This window comes from Hemibagrus wyckioides, linkage group LG03 (assembly GCF_019097595.1).
Source record: "Hemibagrus wyckioides isolate EC202008001 linkage group LG03, SWU_Hwy_1.0, whole genome shotgun sequence".
In the NCBI taxonomy this organism is placed as follows: Eukaryota; Metazoa; Chordata; class Actinopteri; order Siluriformes; family Bagridae; genus Hemibagrus; species Hemibagrus wyckioides.
In genome coordinates this window covers 26,454,487-26,468,448 of record NC_080712.1, presented here as the reverse complement: position 1 = coordinate 26,468,448, position 13,962 = coordinate 26,454,487, and the positions used below count along the sequence as shown (strand labels likewise).

General features: G+C 34.9%; 1 long non-coding RNA gene across 1 annotated transcript in view; it reads left to right on the top strand.

Moving 5' to 3' along the window:
• LOC131350968 (uncharacterized) overlaps positions 1 to 13,962 on the top strand; it is a 46,506-nt gene that overhangs the window by 18,124 nt on the left and 14,420 nt on the right. Inside the window, exon 2 of the long non-coding RNA XR_009204324.1 lies at positions 13,712 to 13,843. This is a non-coding gene — a long non-coding RNA (uncharacterized LOC131350968). The remainder of the gene's footprint in view (positions 1 to 13,711; positions 13,844 to 13,962) is intronic.

Below are 13,962 nucleotides of genomic sequence, written 5' to 3'. Positions count from 1 at the left end.
AATATGAAATAAGGCAGCGATTTTGAAATGTCACGTTAATGTCACAGGTAAAAGATCAGTCTCAGTATCAGATCTGGTGTAACATGACTAAGAAATTGACTGTTTGATCATCTAAGTCAAGTTTCAGTCTTATTTATGGTCATAGTGAACTAAACAAATTCTTGTTTGTGAAGGTGATAAGTCATTTCTGACAGTTTCTTTGTAATGTTGGTAAGAATCAGCAAATTTTCTCGAAGAACTCACCAGGTTCAAACAAGGTTGCTGACGCATAAGTCAGATGCACTGTGTGGGTGTGGGTGGTCAAGGCCCAAAACGGGGGTTGTGCTTTGAGTCAGCTCAACTGCAAGCTGCAAATGCTAAAAACAAAAGCTTATTATTTTCAAGTGTTAGAAGTGATGATCAATATGTGGAATTACAGAAACATTCTGGTAAAATTAGTAATCTGTGTTGTCTGTAATACCTCTGACACACTGGTATTGATGGTACCTGATGGCTGGTGGTCGGGAGGTGAAAGGAAAAGTGTTGTTCAGTGCTTTCTTGATCGGTCTAGGTGCTTTTTTATTCGGTACACGTGCTAACTTGTGTGTCTTAGAGGTTGTGTGTATTCCTTTCCATTTTGAGAAATTATACTAATATCTTAGAATTAGAAAGGTTTTTTCTTTCTTTTCTTTTTTTTTTCTTTTTACATTAAAAACATTTATACTTGTGATCTGGTCTGCATATAAATGTTTCTCTTCACTGAACAGAATAATTACAGGTTGCTATTTTTGTAACTGCTACATGATTTAGCCAAAATATTTATTTTAAGCCACTTGTTTTATTTTGTTTTCCCATTCAAGCCATGCTCAGCAAATTTTTTTATCTGTCTAATAGAAAACTAATTGACTTCTATTGGCAAACTTTATGTAAAGGAATTTTGAACTAATAATTAGTCTAATGCTAGTTGTTTTGTATATTATTTTTCCAGTAATTTGTGACTAGAGATCAAACCACCCGTGGATCTGTTTGCTTTTACTTAAATAAGTGATCTTTTAGTTAAGAATGACTGGAGTATTTCTGTTTCAGATATGTATCCCCTTTGATTTCTGCGGTGATGCTTTGTTGTGCTTTGTCACGTATAAAAGCAGTTACTAACAATCTGTTTCTGGCACTGAAAAACCTGATGCTTTATATTTGACCACATCTGACTAAACTCAAGAGGTTTGTAAGAGAATATGAAACTCCTACATTATTGTGCCACATTTTAAAGCGCAAACATATTACATTGTTCCGGTTGTTTTTCTGGTTTTTTTGTTTTTACTAAAGTTAATTCATTTTCAATTTTAGCTTCTGATTATTTTGATTATATGCAATGTATTTTAAAATTGAAATAAAAACAGACAAGTAAAAAAATTCTTTCTTGCTCAAATACACCCTGAACAATTTTATTCCTTCATCTTACCTCTGATACTGATGTGATTGAATTAAATTGGTGGGGGTTTTTTTTTAGTTTGTTTGTTTTTTAACATTTAAATAAATGGTTATTGAATTTATACTATGCTCAGAGTAGCTTAAATTAAACTCACTTTTGAAGGAAGGCAATTCTATGATATATGTATAGTAAGTTTAACGTAGTAATGGTTAGGATTTAGTAAAGGTTTAATAGAAACCATTTTTCACACAAAAACAGATTATAGTATATGTTTGGTAACCTACTTTACACTGCAAGCCAATACAGCTGTCAACTACAAAAGTATAGAGTGTTATTTTGTCTGATTGTAATCTCATGTCATGTTGTTAAATATAGATTTATTTCAGCACTATTTTTTTATGACAAGAAAATGTCAGAGCTGTCAGAAATATACACGGAATATTCATTCATGAGTAAACGGCTGATGAGTAAACGCCGTTTCAGGGCTGTTTCAGGGCTGCTTTGTTTTCGCATGTGCACATCGCTCGAACGTTCCCTTGCACTACTTTAAAAGACCGGAAGGGGGCAGCGTTTTTAAACTAATGAATACTATGTGTTTTGTTCACTGAGACAACAGACACGGCGTTGGAGTTTTTTGTTTTGTTTTGTTTTGTTTTTTTCTCTTTACAAGAAGTCACGCAATTTGGAAAGAGATTACTATCTCCATGTTATATACCCCAATGCCCTTGTTAATAGCCCATATTAAAACATTTGGGTTTTTTTTTTACAGCCTCTCATTTAACAGTATTTGTCAGTAAAACATTACACGGGCACTTTCTTATTATAATAGAGTATCTGTGATGAATATAGCGCTGTAGATTTGTAGTGTAGCGTTAATTAGGCAGTGAGTGGTAAATACCGATTAATACCTACCAAGCAGTTCATTTTTAGCAAATGAAAGCTAATCTCTGTCAGATCATTGTTTACTTTCAGATAAATAAATAAAAATGTTTCAGCGTTGTTGTTTTGTCGAACGTGTAAAACACATTATATACATTAACAGTATAATTTAAAAACATTCATTCAGTTACACACTTTGATCACACGTGGCTAGAATTTAGACCATCGATATTTATTTACCGTAGACCATTTAGTAGCCTACATTACATGGAAAATGGTTGCCGTACACTATAAAATCATCCTATTTAAGAGGTTTTAATGAGGAAGTTCATATGTATAGCATTTACTACCATACGTCCGAGACAAGTGTATATGAATGTGGGCTATGAAATATCGTCAACATATAATAATATTAGTCAGCCATACATCATAAACATTACTTTGTCTCATTTGCTACATAAACACTACTGTGAATTACATTACTGTGATTTTCCAGTCATGTATATTCGTGATAAACACTTGTGGTGCATATATATCATTGCTGGCAGTGTGATTTATAATATTTACTATATTAGTTCACATTAAATGTGCCCGTTTATTTGATGTATAAAGTGTATGCGAGGGTGGATAAAAGCGACCTACACCAAACCCGACATTATGAAGATTTCCATTTTGTCCCGTCTTTTCTTAAGCTTTTAAAATACAACATTTAACACTGTGCATGTCTTAAATCAAGCTTTCTATTAACTTTACTTTTGTGTATAATCATCCTGTTCATGACTGCTCTTTAAAAACTAATACCTCAGGCTTATTTCAACAGGCTTGTTTTCTTTGTAGTATGGTGGAAGGTTATATAGAGTATACAGTGTTTAAATTAATAAGCTATATTTACTACTCGACATGACCCACACGCTGAAAGTCTCAGTCAGATATAGGCGATGAAAACAGAAAGGTCAAGTTGTGTAAAGTAGTTTTTTTCCACACACACACACACACACACTGTCGGTGTGTTATTTGAGTCGGTTAGACCACTGCGAGTCTTATCTCTTTTAATTCCACAGCGCTGTTTCAGTGTAAATGAACCTAAAGTATTTATATCTGATCACCAATTAATTAGTAATTCGCTTACTAATATAACAAACACACACAGAAGCATGTGTACTGATGTGAAAGCTAACACAAGACAGGAGAAATATAATGGATCTAATATAATACATGATATATAATTATTTTCCACTTTTCCCCCCCACATATTATAATATGCAAAATGTTGAATATTTATGGATATAAATATTTTAATTTGATCAACATATTAGCAGACAGCATTTCTCTAGTCCATGCTGGAAGGCTGCAAGGTTTAGCTTATATCTAAAACAATAAAAACAAAAATAGCATTTCTCAAAGACTGAAATTCTGCTTTGTGTATTTAGTATAGAATAAAATATCACTGATTATGTGTTGTATAACTTCTTGGATTCACTTTTGTTGGTTATTCAGAGCAGAATTAAACCTGAAAGACATAAATGCCCAAGCTACATTCCTTTATTTTGTTTGGCTTTTTTTTTCCCTTAAACTAATTTTATACATATTTCAATCATACATTTGAATACATTTCAATCATTACAATACATTTCAATCATACATTTGAATAAATTTTTTTGTTGTTGGTTTTCATCTCACTAATATAAGTATAAAGACTTATATTTAGTGTGATCTGTGTACACCTTTTCCACAGTAAAAAAAAATGAATTCATGCAAAAGTTAAATTCATAGTATATATTCTTCACTTCTTTGTGACAAAGTTACTGTACAGTTTATGATGACAGACTTTAAGTTTAGGAATGAAATGTAGCATTTAGTGTACAGACAGGGGAGTGAACAGGCATTAGATTACATGAAGAGAAAGCTGAACTAAAGGCTATAATTTACAAATGCTTGCTGGGTGTTAATCTTTTTGCCTTTTGATATGACAGACTATTGATATCTCTCTCTGTTTTTTGTGGCGTACAGGTTGAATATTTTCCTCTGTTTGTCTGTTTATATGTCAGCTAACCTCGACCTGGTTTTAAGAAATAGCCTCCTTAATATTACAAGAATTAAGGATGAACTGTTGTAGACACTCTTTCCACTCTCTCACTGCACTTATCTTTCTGTTCATGATTTATCTCTCTTTCTCTCCATCATATAACATTTACTCAGTAGCATTAGTAGCTTTTCATTCTCTGTAGTGCTTACTGCTTTCGGTGGAAATGACACACTCTGCATTTTTCAAGATCCGGCTTGATTAAAGTTTCCTGCATGGAGGAAGTCTGGATTATATTAGAACAAATTATATTGTTTGTTACTTGATCTTTGAATTGTTTCTTGATGCTACATTATATCTTTATGAGGGAGGAATCATATTCTTTATGTGATTGATTTTGTTTGTTTGTTTTAGAAGTGTGTGTGTGTGTGTGTGTGAGAGAGAGAGAGAGAGAAAGAGAGAAAACATGCAGTACCTAACAGTGGCATTCTAACCAATAGAAGGTTTATATATATATTTATGCATATGTAATCATTTATTTTTGTACTTCACGAAAATTTCCAAAAGATAATGTAATTACAGTATATTAAATAAATATTAGAAGATAATCTGTTAAAGCTATGGCTATTTTATTGATAGGGTCCAGTGCTCAAGGCATGAGTGAGTTTGAAATCTCTTAAAAGATGTATGTGTATTTTGGGAATTTGGGAATTGGTCAATTTACAGAAAAACAGGAAATTCAAAATTCTTATCTATTCTCATCTTGCAGTCTTTGGTAACGGTGTGACTAACAAGCATGTGAAGGGAAGCGATTAGAAAATAACAATTGTGCCATAATGTCTAACCCCATTAGAAAAGAATGATGATGTGAATCAAGCTCTTATTCACAATGTAATGAAAAAAGAAAATGGAAGTGGAAGCGTTTTGTAAATCGTGTCCTCAGTCTTGTTTCCGATACTTGTTTATAGTGTAGTTTTATAGGAATAATTTGAGCCTGATGTTAGAAACAATACACAAAGTTAGCATTTCTGGACCGGACCTGACATTTTCTCTTTTGGTTATAGTAATAATAGCAGATCAGAATAAACAGTAATATTAGTAAGTCTGGCTGATATTCCAAATTGTCTGTGAATGAAAACTGAAAAAGAGAGTGACATTAATGACAACGCGAGCAGATTACATCTGTGAAAACCGTCACTGAGGAAAAGTGAAACTCTAGTGGACTTCCAAAGCACTGTATTTAATCGATGGCCTGGCTGTTCTGCTTTGAATAAGGAAATTGAGCAAAGGACCTTATTGAAGTCATGATCTGGAAATATCTCACAAGTTCTTGTGAAAAAAAGCTTCCTAAGCTTCCTCATGCGTTCCTAAATAGACATTTGTAATAGTAGATTGTGAAAATGGGTGATGTGTGACATGTGACATTTTGCATGAAGGGTAAACTTTTTTACCATTAAAGCATGTGAATAGCTGAAATATCAGCCGTGTAGGCAAGCGCAGAGAGAAATACAGAACTGTCAGTGTCTGAAAGGTTTTTAATGCGTTACCTTTTTTCCTCCAATAAGTCATCAGGCTTTGTTAATCTTCAAAAATTGCCACGAACTTAATTTTAGAACAGAACGGTGTGTTATTCATTTAAGCGTGTTTTAGATTCTCAGTCAGGTTTGGGTAATGTCAGTTTAGAGACGGTTGGAGCAGTGCGGCTTTATTCAACAGCTGTGACCTTTAACCTTTTGCATGCCCAGCTGCAGTAGATCAAACCAGTCGTTGTTTGGGGTTCCATGTGTACCGTCTTTTTCAGTATTTAAAAAGAAACGACGTGTGTCCGTGTCTACATTTAAATGGTTTTAAAAAAAATTGAAGTGACAGACTCGTGATAAAATTTGAAGAGTTAAAATACTGTTTCAGGATGAGCAATGCAAGAGAGAGAGAGAGAGAGTGTGTGTGTGTGTGAGGGAAGAGATAGCGTGGGCTGAATTTGAATGCCGAGATGCCAAGCAGAAACATAGGATGTGTAAATGCCACATAAGAAATATTGAATCCTTCTGAAAATATTGCCCTGAATAATATGCATGACCTTTTTTTTTCTTTTTTCAGAAAACCACAAGCCTTCTCAGTTTTGTTTTTCGGGCGTAATTTGGCTTATGTTTAAGTTCACCATCTTTGTGTTAAGACAAACATTCTTCGAGCCTCTGCAGCTTAACAGGTTACGTGCAACGGCCAGAAAAACTAAATTGATATATGAGGGGTTTTTTTTTTTCTTCCTCAACTTAAACATCAGTCGGTTGTTTGTAGCAGGTATTGTTATCAGGTCGCAGTGGGTAACATGTAGAGATCAGTCATGTGTCGAAATGAGATGTTTATCGTTTTTGTTTCATTTTTTATTCTTAATTTCAGTGCATTTCCACATAAACCATGAAACCTTTTTCACCAGTTTGCAGTTAATGAAAACTGGTACATGACAAATACTTAAATAAGAAACGCATTTGCCGACTGCTAGAACAGAAGTCTAGTATGATTACCAAACTGCATGCACATGACTGTACAGCTACACAACTACACAATACAAAAACATTTAATCTGACTCAGCAAATGACACTTCATTTACCAGTCACTGTATAATTCTGTGATTAAAGTTTACAGACTTGTTTTTTTTGTTGTTGTTGTTGTGTTGGTGTTTCTTTATTCTTTTTTTTTTTTGGCTTATTTAAGTGGCTTATTGCTTATCACAAACTTCTCATTTTGTTTTGACCATGCTGCTTTAACATCAGTCGACTCTCAAAAGCCACGAGGTGGGCGTATGTTTCCAACACAATTTAAAAAAAAAAAACCCAACCAGCTGCCTGAAGATCGGTGCTGTTTGTTCTTACACTAAAATAATGACCATAAAAATCTCAGATTCTATTTTGTATATTTTTTTATAAAATATTTGCTGAGTGCTTTTCTGTTATATAGAAAAAGAAGAAAAAACCCCCACACGTACTGTATATATGAAAACACTTGCATATCATGATATGTATCTTTCACTTAAAGCTTTTTAAAAGTCACCTTTTAGCCTTTTTGTCTGGATGTCTACATTTGTCAAAGTGTGTGTGTGTGTGTGTGTTTTGTATCTCACCAAGTGTATCAGTACTCCTACTTGTGGTGTGTGTGCTGCTTGCTGCTTTGCGCACAGACAACAGTAAGAGGTTAATGGTAGTCACAAAAACACTCCTGCATTAAAAAAAAAAGAAGAATAAGAAGCTGCACACTTTTATATTTACAATGGATACACTTTTCATTTAATGCCCCCCCCCCCCCCGTTGAAACCTTTAATCTGTCAACCTAAACTTCACAGTTAATTCGAGCAACACAAACCAAAAGACTTTTAATTTAGCAAATGCAATATCAGTTCAAACAATTTTCTAAAAGGTTTCATTTGCATCATTTCATACTTTCTAAGTTCACACCTCATTTCACAATTTAGTTCATTTTTCCAGACAGTTACACCAAAGAGTAATCCAGCTCTGAAGCTCCTTAGCACTTTTTTTTTTTATTTAAAAAAAAAATATATATATATATTATTTTAAATTGACTGTTACTAGTTAGGTGAGGCATGACCATTAAAAAATGTTCGATTAAATTGTACGGTTTGTGAAGCTGTGAGTAAGATGAGATGACATGCGTGGAGATTTGATCTTTGTTGTCTGTGAGAGTTTCAGTATTAATTGTCACTGAATGTAGGTGTAACTTGTTATCAGCAGCCAGTCAAAAACAGAACGCAGAATTTCACTTGATGTTTTATTATTCGAATCGCTCATATTGTGCCAACACCAGCATGGCTTCGTATCGCTTTGAAATTCTTTAACTAATTCTCTTTTTTTAGTCATCTCCCACTTTTGTGAGGGACAAGAATAACAAAAACAAGAATGCAACAAACCTCCCTAACAGTATGTAGTGATAGAAGTCAGTTGCAAGAGCAGATGTTGGTGGATTTTTATATATGTGCATGTTGCATAAAATTGTGCGATCACGATCCAAACGAAAACGAAGGTGGACACGTTCAAAAAGCTGCGTTTGGAATGAAATAACAAGAAAAGGGTGTCTGCTTGCATTTCCTCCCAGCTTGTGTGTTCGATCACAAAGCACAGCTGGATTGTCTGAACTTCTGTTTAAGACCTAATTAGAGTTTGTTGTGTGAACTTTGCTGTGAGTCCACGGTTATTGTTAGTGGCAATCCTGATGAAGCAGGATTACGTAGAACAAAAGAGTTAAGCGCTGCGAGTCTGCGCTTAACCACGGAGCCATCAAACACACCTCTGCATGCTGTCACCTTCAAATGACTAATTTAGACTTAAAAAAAAAAAAACATCTGTGTGTGTGTGTGTGTTTCATATCATGACATGGAAATTAATTCATTTCTTTTCTTTTATCTCTTTTTCTTTAAGGCGCATCATCAGAAGCATACAAAAAAGACTCAATTTTCAATAAATCAAAATTTCAAAAAAGTCGATAAAGACTTCCAAATGAACATCATTCAATGTAAGAATTAACCAGCTTTAAAAAAAAAAAAACCCAAAACCAAACAAGAAAGAACTAAATTGAATATTGTGACAGAGAGAAAGAAATGATAAAATAGTGATCTGAACTTTAAGGAGTTGATGGAAGTAATGAAAGCATTTGGAATGTTAAGATTATTCAATTATTCAATTTTTCATTTACATATATTGATAAAGGTAAAGTGTCTTGTAGTTGTTTTTATATAAATAAATCCTGAAGTCATTTTGAAACTGATGGTTATGATGATATTAGAGACACTCGGGGGAAATTTGACTCTCAAACATGTTCTTTCACAACCCACTCAGTTTCATAGGAAAAATCTTTAACCTTTTCAGCTCTAACAAATGCCCATCAAAGTGAGAGTGTGTGTGTGTGTGTGTGTGTGAGAGAGAGAGAGAGAGAGAGAGAGAGAGAGAAAGAGAGAGAGAGAGAGAGAGAGAGAGAGAGAGAAACACTAAGCAATGTTTTTTCAGGCCACACATTTTTTTTTGCTATTATTTGCACACTTGGGCCCATAAATTCAAATGAAGCTGTAAGATTTTTTCTTCTTAGTTTTTTCTTTTGTTTGGTTTTATTTTTTTAATTTTGTAACCCAGTGATGTTTTATACTCAGCATAGTGACACATCTGATATCTGTGTTGTCTGTAGCAGGTCTTGATAAAGATGAATGTGTGGGCAGATCCATGAGTTTGTGAAGTTTTTTTTTTTTTTCCCCAGAGACTCAGTTTTAAGTGATGTTAACATGATTTAATAGTCATTTATCACTTGGATTCGAATGCGGGGCTAGTTGTAGATTGCTTGGAGTATTTTACATGTAAGTTATTGTTGTTTTTTTATTTTATATACTCTCAGCTTGATATTAGCATTATTATTAGTTTATACTTTTACTAGATTTAAAATTTGCAGGTCTGAACTTGTCTTAAAATCAATCTAATGATGTACCATTTCCTGTAGATTATATTACCAGTATTACTACCAGTGTAGCTTATATTCCTATAGAAGTCCAATTTTATTGAATTGTTAAACAATCCAGGGAAATCTAAGACAAGACATTTCTTGTATTGTTGTATTCTTACTAATTCAACACACCTTTTTGGGAACATTTCATGACTTTGAATGGAAGATCTTGTGCAGCTTTGAAAAAAAAAAGTTCATTTCTATCTTTGAGTCTGTTGTTAGTTGGAACACAACCTTAAACAGGAAGTGGGAGGCTAATATCTGTGTTGTTTACCATTCGAAGGTGCTATATTTTTAACACTGTCACTATTTGTCCGTTTGAGGCTGTTAAAAAGGACACGCATGTAAAGTCTGTGTAAGATTTAAGATTTGAGTTGAACACACAAACTCCGAGCAGACAGACAGACAGACAAAATAAAATCTTTTTGATACAAGAATGGATTTCATTGAGCTTGATTAAAAAGGGATTTTGCAGTCTGCTATTCAGTCAAAATTAGCCGGTGATATTCTGTAATTTACACAGTAGTGAGAAAAGTCCTAGTCATTAGGAAACAATATTGTGTTTCTCTGAATAACTCAAACAGTAATAGTGGCAAATTTCGTTCATACTTTGACTTAACATGACTTAAATCTCTACACATTTCCTTATATTGTATTAGAGCTTTATTTAGTGTCTCTCTCTCTCTCTCTCTCTCTCTCTCTCTCTCTCTCACTCTCTCTCTCTCACTCTCTCTCTCTCTCTCTCTCTCTTCCATTAGTTCAACTAACTGATTAATTACTTTCTGCTACTCACAGAAATCATACTTCCACCCACTCTTAAAACAGATCATTTTTTTCCCCTTCGTTGACCTGCTTTTATCTACCACCATGGGGGAAGTGTTTACTAATCACCGAGATCTGACGCTGACTCAAGTAATGGATTTTCAAACTCACGTCAGCGTGTGTGCAGTGGTGGTGATTATTCATACTGTTTCCAAAAAAAAAAGAAAAAAAGGCTCATGTAAAGCATATTTTGCTAAACGTCTGACCACAGCATAAATATTAAACAAGAAGCATGTAAAATGTGGGCTGATGAAGCAGCAACCGGTGATTAGTGTGATCTCCTGTCTTTTCCATCAATGAGATTTTTAGATTCTGTTGCATCTGTTTCTTACCACATTTATTATCATAATATACAGGAAACAAGTGATGAGCAAGACCCCAGTGCCATCTTTTCAAAGAGATAATGAAGGAGAACTCTGCAAAACAGGACTTTGGGTTTGTGATTTTTAAATATTGTTAGACTGCTTTTCCACCATTCTCAAAACTTTACCCCGTTTAACTGGTCACTTGAACTCAGCAGGTGTAATCCAAACCTCAGCACCCTAATGTGTCCTGTTAGTTCAGAAATAAACAATGGCATTAATAAACAGGCAAAATATAACCTTACACATTCAAATTAATTCAAATAATGAGCCTAACATACACCATCATGATCAGCCATAACATTAAAACCACCTATCGATTTTCTGCATCACTTACCCTAAACAGGGTTGCAGGAAGCCTGGAGTCTGTCCCAGGGGCCTCAGGGCACAGGCAGGGGACGGGGTACCAACCAGAGCACAATCTCACCCGCACACACACACACACCCATTCACACATTACAGACAATTTAGAGATGCTAATCTGTTTAAAACAGTCTTTGGCCTGGGTGATAAAACTGGAGTCCCCAGACCCTGAGACGAGACACAGGGAGAATATGCTCAAACCACCACATCTGGCACCAACAAACATGCCATGCTTCAATTCACAGAGATCACACTTTTTTTGTTTGATGTGAACATTAACTGAAGCTCTTGATCTGGAGCTGCATGATTTTATGCATTGTGCTTCTGCCACATGATTAGATAACTGCATGAATAAGCAGGTTTACATGTGTTTCTATTAAAGTGGATGGTACATGTGTGTGTGTGTGTGTGTGTGTGTGTGTGTGTGTGTGTGTTGTGTGTACATATATATATTTACCTTTACTATTTCCATAAAGTGTTCTCTCTTTAAGCTTAAGAGTGTCAGTGACTAGAGACACAGGGCTCTAATCATGCTGGTTAGCAATAAGCATTTAGATGTTTTGTGAGCTCTCTAGAGGAAGTACGAAGGCTGAAAGGTTACAGCTGCTTCATCACGCCTATATTTCACCATCCACTCCACTCCAGGGACTTGTGTCTGGTTTTAAACATAAAATAAGATTTTTATCACTTTTTTAATCACTTGTCTAATTATATTCAACTCACCACGATCAAAACCAGGAAGAGGAAACAATCTTAGTTTTCATTTTAGCCTAAATAAACCTGGAATGCACTAGAGCTCAAGTGTGTGTCCTCACTGGCCATGTGTGTCTTACATCTCTTGATTAAACAAGAGGATTGTGTGAAACACGATTATATGTTGTACTTCATACTATTTTATGTTTTTAAGGAGAGATACATTGCATTTGAAGCCTTGAATCTGACCGGAGATAAACTCATTTTACATCAGGAATCAAAAATTATCATGATAGTTGAAGCTTGTTATTACAGAGAATGATTCACACTGAATGGGGGAATGAGTGGGTTCAGTGTGTGTGTGTGTGTATTTCTGACATTTGGCTGGCATCTATGAGGAAAACTGCTTTTTGCAGCAGCTTTTATTCAATAAAAAAAAGAAAGAACCAAAATGTTTCCTTTTGGTTACTGAGGTTAGAGGCTTAGGGTTAGATTTAGAGGCAGCATTAATTTACTAATAATAATGTCAATGGAGAGTCCTCACATGGACAGTAAGATTTGTATGTGTTTGTCTGAGCGCCTCTGTATTTGTCCATGTTAAAACATCCAGGGCAGTGTCTTAAATGCAGTGTCAAGTTTCATACTGAAATAAAGTTTCTTTGGCTGCTGTATATTTTCTGTATTGTTTCAGCCCATTTATATATTTCTATATAGATTGTTTTTAAGCCTCCCAGAAATAAATAAATGATAGAGATCATATCCTCACTTCTACCATCCTTTCTTACTCACGTAAGTCGAACGGCTCGTATTTTACGTCTGCATTTCTAAATGCTTTTCCTGTTAAACTGGAAGTGTTTATCATGCTTCTGTTTTCAGGATGTGGGCTTTGAGACAAATTGTTGCCAATAAACCGAAAATGTATCTTGTGTTAATGAGTTAGTGGGAAAGGGGAAACACAGCAGAGAGAGACAGATGTGGTTAAAATCACAAACGAGAACGAACGTGCCGGGGAGGGGGGGCTCTAGAAAACCGAATCATGCAAATTGAAGAACGTGTGGGTTAAATGAGATCGTGTTTGAAGCTTAAAAGTGTGTAGCTAATACTTTTACGTGGGATTACGGCTTTCTACACGACGCGCTTTTTTTTTCTGTAGGCTTACAAAAAGTGTGTAGTGGAAAATCTGTTGCATAGTTAAATGGATTTCTAGAGTAACCTAATCTTTTAGTTTTTAGGGGCTAATGTTAACAATGAAACAATAGCACCTGTAATGAGTAGGATCTGGTGCACTGAAGAGAATAGATAAGACTACTCCTCCAGCATTGTATTTGTATAATGCAATACAGTCTATGAAATGCGTTAGAGTAGCTCAAAATTTAGATTTTTGGGCTACAAAATCGATAGACCAAAGCAAGCACCCATTCATCGATAAGAAGGAGAAAGAAAAAGGAAAAAAGAAAAGGAAACCTGGGCATTTGATAGTAGCACCTATGGCTGTGAAACCTCAGCCCTGCTATTACAGAGCCATGCCTATAGCTCAAAGGGAAATGACTGCAGACAGGTGCTACAGCTTGAGGCCAGACCTTCCTGACATTTCCTGTAATAACGACTGCTGCAGTGCAAAAGTGCTCATGTTAACCTGTGTTTTTTTTTTTTTAAACACAGGTCACTAAAGGAAGAGCCAATCAGCCACATTTCTACAACCTAACAAAACTGAGGACCAGGTCATCTCAGGTATCCATGTTTTTGGATCCCTATGCTGCATCTATCTATTTTTTTTTTCATACATACATCTATGTAAGTGTATATTTGAGCAATAGATATGTATTATGATTTGATGTGAAACCCTGATAGCAGTGATAACTGGAGTTGAGTAATGTAAGGACCTAATTGGTTGCAATAAATATTACCCTAAA